Below are 5,599 nucleotides of genomic sequence, written 5' to 3' on the forward strand. Positions count from 1 at the left end.
CAACCCTCTGACCACTACCGCTCCTCATCCATGTGGGCACAAATGACACAGCTTGGAGCAATCCCAGCCAGGTCATGAGTAACTACAGGGTTCTGGGGGCTGGGCTCAGAAGGTTGGGAGGACAGATGGTTTTCTCCTCCTTCCTCCCAGTTACAGATCATGGATACAGGAGGGAGAGATGTATCGATGAAATAAACAGAATACTGAGGCATTGGTATCACCATGAAGGCTTCGGCTTCTTCAATCACAGTCCACATCTCAGAGACAGAAGCAATGGTCTGTTGGGAAGAGACAGCCTCCACCTCACTCCAACAGGAAATAAGCCTTTTTTGACCAGATTTGCCAAACTGCTTGACAGAGCTTTAAACTGAGATCTCTGAGGGATGGGCGGACAACCATCAGAGCAAGCCCAGGAAGTGACAAACACATAAGCAGGAGGTCAGGAAATACAATCAAACTTGCTCTAACCCCAGCCCAAGGACAGGACTCTCCTAAAAGCACAAAGAAGCCTACTGTTTCTGATGGCAGGCTTAGCTGCCTGTACACAAATGCCAGGAGCATGAGGAACAAACAGGAGGAACTGACCCTTCTGCCAAGCAATAACAAATGATCTCATAGGGATAACAGAGACCTGGTGGGACTCCACATGCAACGGGACCACAGGTATAGATGGGTATACCTTGTACAGGAGGGATCATGTTGGGAGGGAGAGCGGGGGGGTAGCTTTTTATGTCAAAGAGCAGTACATTTCCCTACTAGCTGACACTGGCACCCAAGGAGGGAGACTCAGAACCCTCTGGGTTAGAATATGAGGAAAACATGGTGAAGGGTATATTACTGTAGAAGTCTATTACAGACCACTTAGCCAGGAGGAAGAGCTTGACCACGAATTCTCTAGGGAACTAACAGAAGCTGCATGCTGTCAGTGCATGGCTGTCATGGGTGATTTCAACCAGCCTGACATCTCATGGGAAGAGTGTTCAGCTAAATTTGATTGGTCACGCAACTTCCTCACCTGCATTGATGATCTCTATCTGACTCAAGAAGTCCACGGACCAACAAGGGGTGAGGCACTACCAGATCTGGTTCTAGTCAAAGGGGTGATCTATGAGTGACCTGAGGATTGAGGTGAAGCTTGGTGACAGTGATCATGAATTAATCACTTTCTCTGTCCATCACAAAGCTGGCAAATCAGGAAGCAATGGTCAAGTCCTCAACATTAGGAAAGCTGACTTTCATAAGCTCAGGAGGTTGGTCATCAAGGCCCTGAAAGATCATGAGCTGACAGGAAAGAGATTCCAAGATGAGTGGTCAGTCCTTAAGGACATGATACTAGAAGCACAAGGGAAGTCTATTCCGGCCTGTAGGAAAGGTAGTAAAAGGGGTGGGAGACTCCCTTGGCTTAATTGGGAACTCATGTACCTCCTGAATCTTAAAAGAGAAGCCTATAAGGGTTGGTAAATGGGAAACACCTCTAAGGAGGACTATGGATCACTGGCCCACACCAGTAGGGAGTGAACCAGAAAAGCCAAAGCTGACACCAAGCTCCAAATGGCTACAGGAACCAAGGACAATAAAAAGTCCTTCTTCAGATACATGGGAAATCTAAGAAGAAATATGGGCAACATTGGGCCCCTGCTAAACCAAATAGGGTAGCTGACACCCATGGGAAAAGCTAATCTTCTTAATGATTACTTTGTGTTGGTTTTTCACCAGCCCAAGGGGATCACTTTTAGCACTCTTGGGTGCATTTCATCAGGGCCCACTGACTTATGGATGTCCAGCTTCTCAAGTTTTTCCCTCACAAAGTCTTTGCCAAATGCTTCACAGGCTCACAAAGTGGGTGGATCAAAACCTGATGACTTTCAACATAGAGAAATGTAAGATGCTCCACCTTGGGAGAAATAAGCCACAACATACTTATAGGCTCGGCAGTGATAGAATCACTAGCACTATGACCAAAAGAGACTTGGGTGTCATGATTAACCACCCGATGAGCATGAGCCAGCAATGTGATGCTGCAGCTGGCAAAGCAAATAAAATCCTGGCTTGCATTTACCGATGCATCTTAAGCAAGACCCAAGATGTCATCCCTCCGCTTTATTCAGCCTTGGTGAGGCCACAGCTAGAGTACTGCAGTTCTGGGCTCCACACTTTAAGAAGGATGTGGAGAAGCTTGTGAGAGTCCAGAGGAGAGCCACACATGTGATCAGAGGTCAAGAGGGCAGGCCTTATGAGGAGAGGCTGAGAGGCCAGAGGCTCAAGTCCTGCCCAGTGGCACCAAGGGCCCTTTGCAAGGCAACAGGTATTCTGTACATTGTACGCTGCTAGGAGCAGCAAATCTGCTGCCATGGCCCTGCATGTGTAGATGCCTGCCCTGTAACATTTACTCACAAGTAGCTTACTTGCAAGTAAACTGATCCTAGATCAAATGCAAGTGTAGACGCAGTCAGTGGCCACATCTACACTACTCAGTAACTCATTACTACTGCACAGTAGCATTTCTGGGAGAACCATGATGTGATGCTACTGCACAGTAATAATGAGCTGCTGTGCAGTAAGCATCATTAGGCAACTGTGCTGGGATGCTACTTCATAGGAGCACTGGTTACTGCACAGTCATTTAGTTCTTGGTTATGCGAGCACTAAATGACTGCACAGTAACAACTGCACAGTGAGCAGCTCACATCGACGTATGTCTAGTTACAGGCCATGTTACTCACTCTCAAAATACAGATATGGGAGGGCACAACTACACATGCAATTAATGTGACTGAATATATCCTGGCTCAATTTGAGCTGCTTAAATGAATCCTGATGTCACTGTCTATACATGAGTTTAAGTGCCGTAATTTACTGCAGCATAAGACAGCACCCGTGTCTGACATGACTATCCTACCCTGGAGTAAATTAATTGTGGCGCATATGTAGATGATTATACTTCAATGCAGATTAAATTAGTCTAATGCTTAGTAAAGCACACCTGTAGATGCACCTTCTGGTATGTGAAAGTGCTAATCTCTGCTCATATCCTTTAAGAAATTCATTTATACTTTATAGAATTCATTGACACTTCATTAAGGAACATTAGTATTTAAGGGCTAATAATGTATTTGAACAAGACACAAAATGAAGACAGTCTCTCTCCTTCAGACCTACATGCATGGAAAACATCTTTACAAATGACAGACACATTACAAATCTTGAAATGTGCAAAAAAGAAAGTTTTTTTAACTTAAATATTGTAGAAGTAGAAGAACAAGTCTTTTCAATGTAAGCTTTCTCTGAAGCAGTTGGTACATATAAGAACTGGGAGGATTAAACTAAAATACATGAACCGTTCTTCTTCACAAGATAAAGTCTCTGATCCCCTGGAGTGAGCTAAGAGGTAGGACAGCCCAAACTATGAGAGAGAGACACCTAGTAAAGTACCAAAAATCCCATCTTTTCCTTCCAAAAATCTGAAGGTATATATCCTGTCTTCCCAGTGCTCTGGACTCAGCTACATCTGGATTACATGGTCCAGTGTCTACCCACTTTTTAAATTTTAATCGAGGAAGGAAAAGTCAAGAAATAATTCCCTGGTGGTTTGTTCTGAAATGATATTTCACATACCTACAAGAGGTGGTCTGTATCACTGCTTTTGTTAATAGCAAATGATAGATGATTTTATGCAACTTGCAAAATTAACAATGTTTGGGCCAAAATGGATCAAAATATTCATTTGAGCTAGAAGGAATTTTGCACTACTACATATAAGGACATTACCCTAAGTGGTATGTTTTTCCTCCAGCTTAAATGACCCTCTGATCTCTCTATTTTCTATCCAATACAAAATAGATAGAAGCCCTACCCAATGGTGATATACAGTATTTACCTGAATGGAAGATGACCCCAATTTAAGAAGTCCCTACAATAATTAGGTTCTATACATGGAAAACTATAAATGTGTTATAATTTTCCATGCATAGAATGTAATTATTGGAGAGTCCTCTTAAATTAATTCCCCCACTGCTGCACCAGGGCAAGTGGTGGCAGGGGTGAGGGGACAAGTATGGAGGTAAATGGCAGGGGAAATGCATGGGGGTAGGAAGTGGGAGAATCAAGTAGTATGAACCCCAACCCCACCCCTAATCTCCTAACCTTGCCACTGATACCTGTCTCCTTCACCCCTTGTGTTACCTGTCAGCTCTGTGATCTCGGGGAACACTGGCACAGTACACAGCCTGTCTGACTCACAAAGAACTCTCCCCCTTGCCACATCTGCCTGAACAAGAACTGATTAGAGGAAGGACCTACAAAAGACAAGGAAGATGCAGTGGGAGATGCACCTAAACCCCTGTAGACAAAGTTGATAGGAGTGAAGCAACTCCCCTGGTCTCATTTGCATCAGAGATGGAACTGGATGACAACTCATTTAAGTGGGAAATGGGACAGGCATGCACCTTCATTAGCATTCAAGATGGAGAACAAAGATTTGAAGGCAAGGACCGCACTGAATTCTGGGATGAGAAAAGCAGGGGAGCACTGCATGATGGGGAATCCTTGCTCCAAATGCTAATTAACCCACATCTACACTCACCCAGCTCAGCATTTATCAGACCAATTCTAGTTATGACTCCTCTATTGGTATCCAAAACACTGAATCTGCCTGTCTGTATTGTGAGCTCCCTCAGGTTAATGCCACCCATAGCCAGGAGTGATCAGTTCCTATTATCCACCATATTAGCCATCATTTACCTGTAAACAAACCTAGTGTTTCCCCTTGAGCCATTGTTAGTTCTCTACAAACCCCCTACCCAAAGCTCAAGTTCTGTATTGGTGCTTGGATCCAAAAAAAAGCTGCACCAATTTCACTCCTTTTCTGCCTGGAATTCCCTCCATTGATCATGCTGAGGGCTCTGCCTGTCTGCAAACTCCAGCAAACACCTGGGAACTTCAACTGGTTCAAGCTTTGCTGAGTGGTGAGACCCCAACTCTGTCTCTGTCCCTCTCTCTCTGTCTCTCTGACTCCAGGAACCTGACTTTTATTCTCTTATTCTAGGCACATATTTCTAAACCTGACTTGCTTTCTCACTCCAGGAACAGCTTTCTATACCAGACTTTTGCTGATCACTCTCTCTCTCTCTCTAACTCCAGGAACTTGACTTTTATTTTCCTACTCCAGGCACAGCTTTTTAAACCTGACTTTTGCTAATCAAACACGAACTAGACTTCCCCAAAAACCTAATTGAAACTATGTAATATTGTAACTGTTTATTTGCCTCTCTTGTATGGCTATTACTACTGGTATCATCGTAAGTCCATATACCTGGCAATAAATAACTTTTATGGTCAAGCTGGTTGCTATACTCTCTCTCTGAACCTCACTTACTCTTTCTTCCCCTTGTCCTCCCCATTTGCTCTGCAGTAACTCTTCTTTTACCTGAGCCAAAGATCCCTGTAATGCCCAATACTACAGTGGGGTCTGCTCATCAAGGGGGTTACTACTAGGACCATTGTGACAAGAGATTATGATGTGCTGAGTTTTGAGGTGCATAAGGGTATCAGCTGAAAGTGCTGATCGGACCCAGCCTGCTCAGTCATGCTCCGTTAGCAT

Source organism: Alligator sinensis, unplaced genomic scaffold (genome assembly GCF_000455745.1).
Source record: "Alligator sinensis unplaced genomic scaffold, ASM45574v1 scaffold408_1, whole genome shotgun sequence".
NCBI classification, from domain to species: domain Eukaryota; kingdom Metazoa; phylum Chordata; order Crocodylia; family Alligatoridae; genus Alligator; species Alligator sinensis.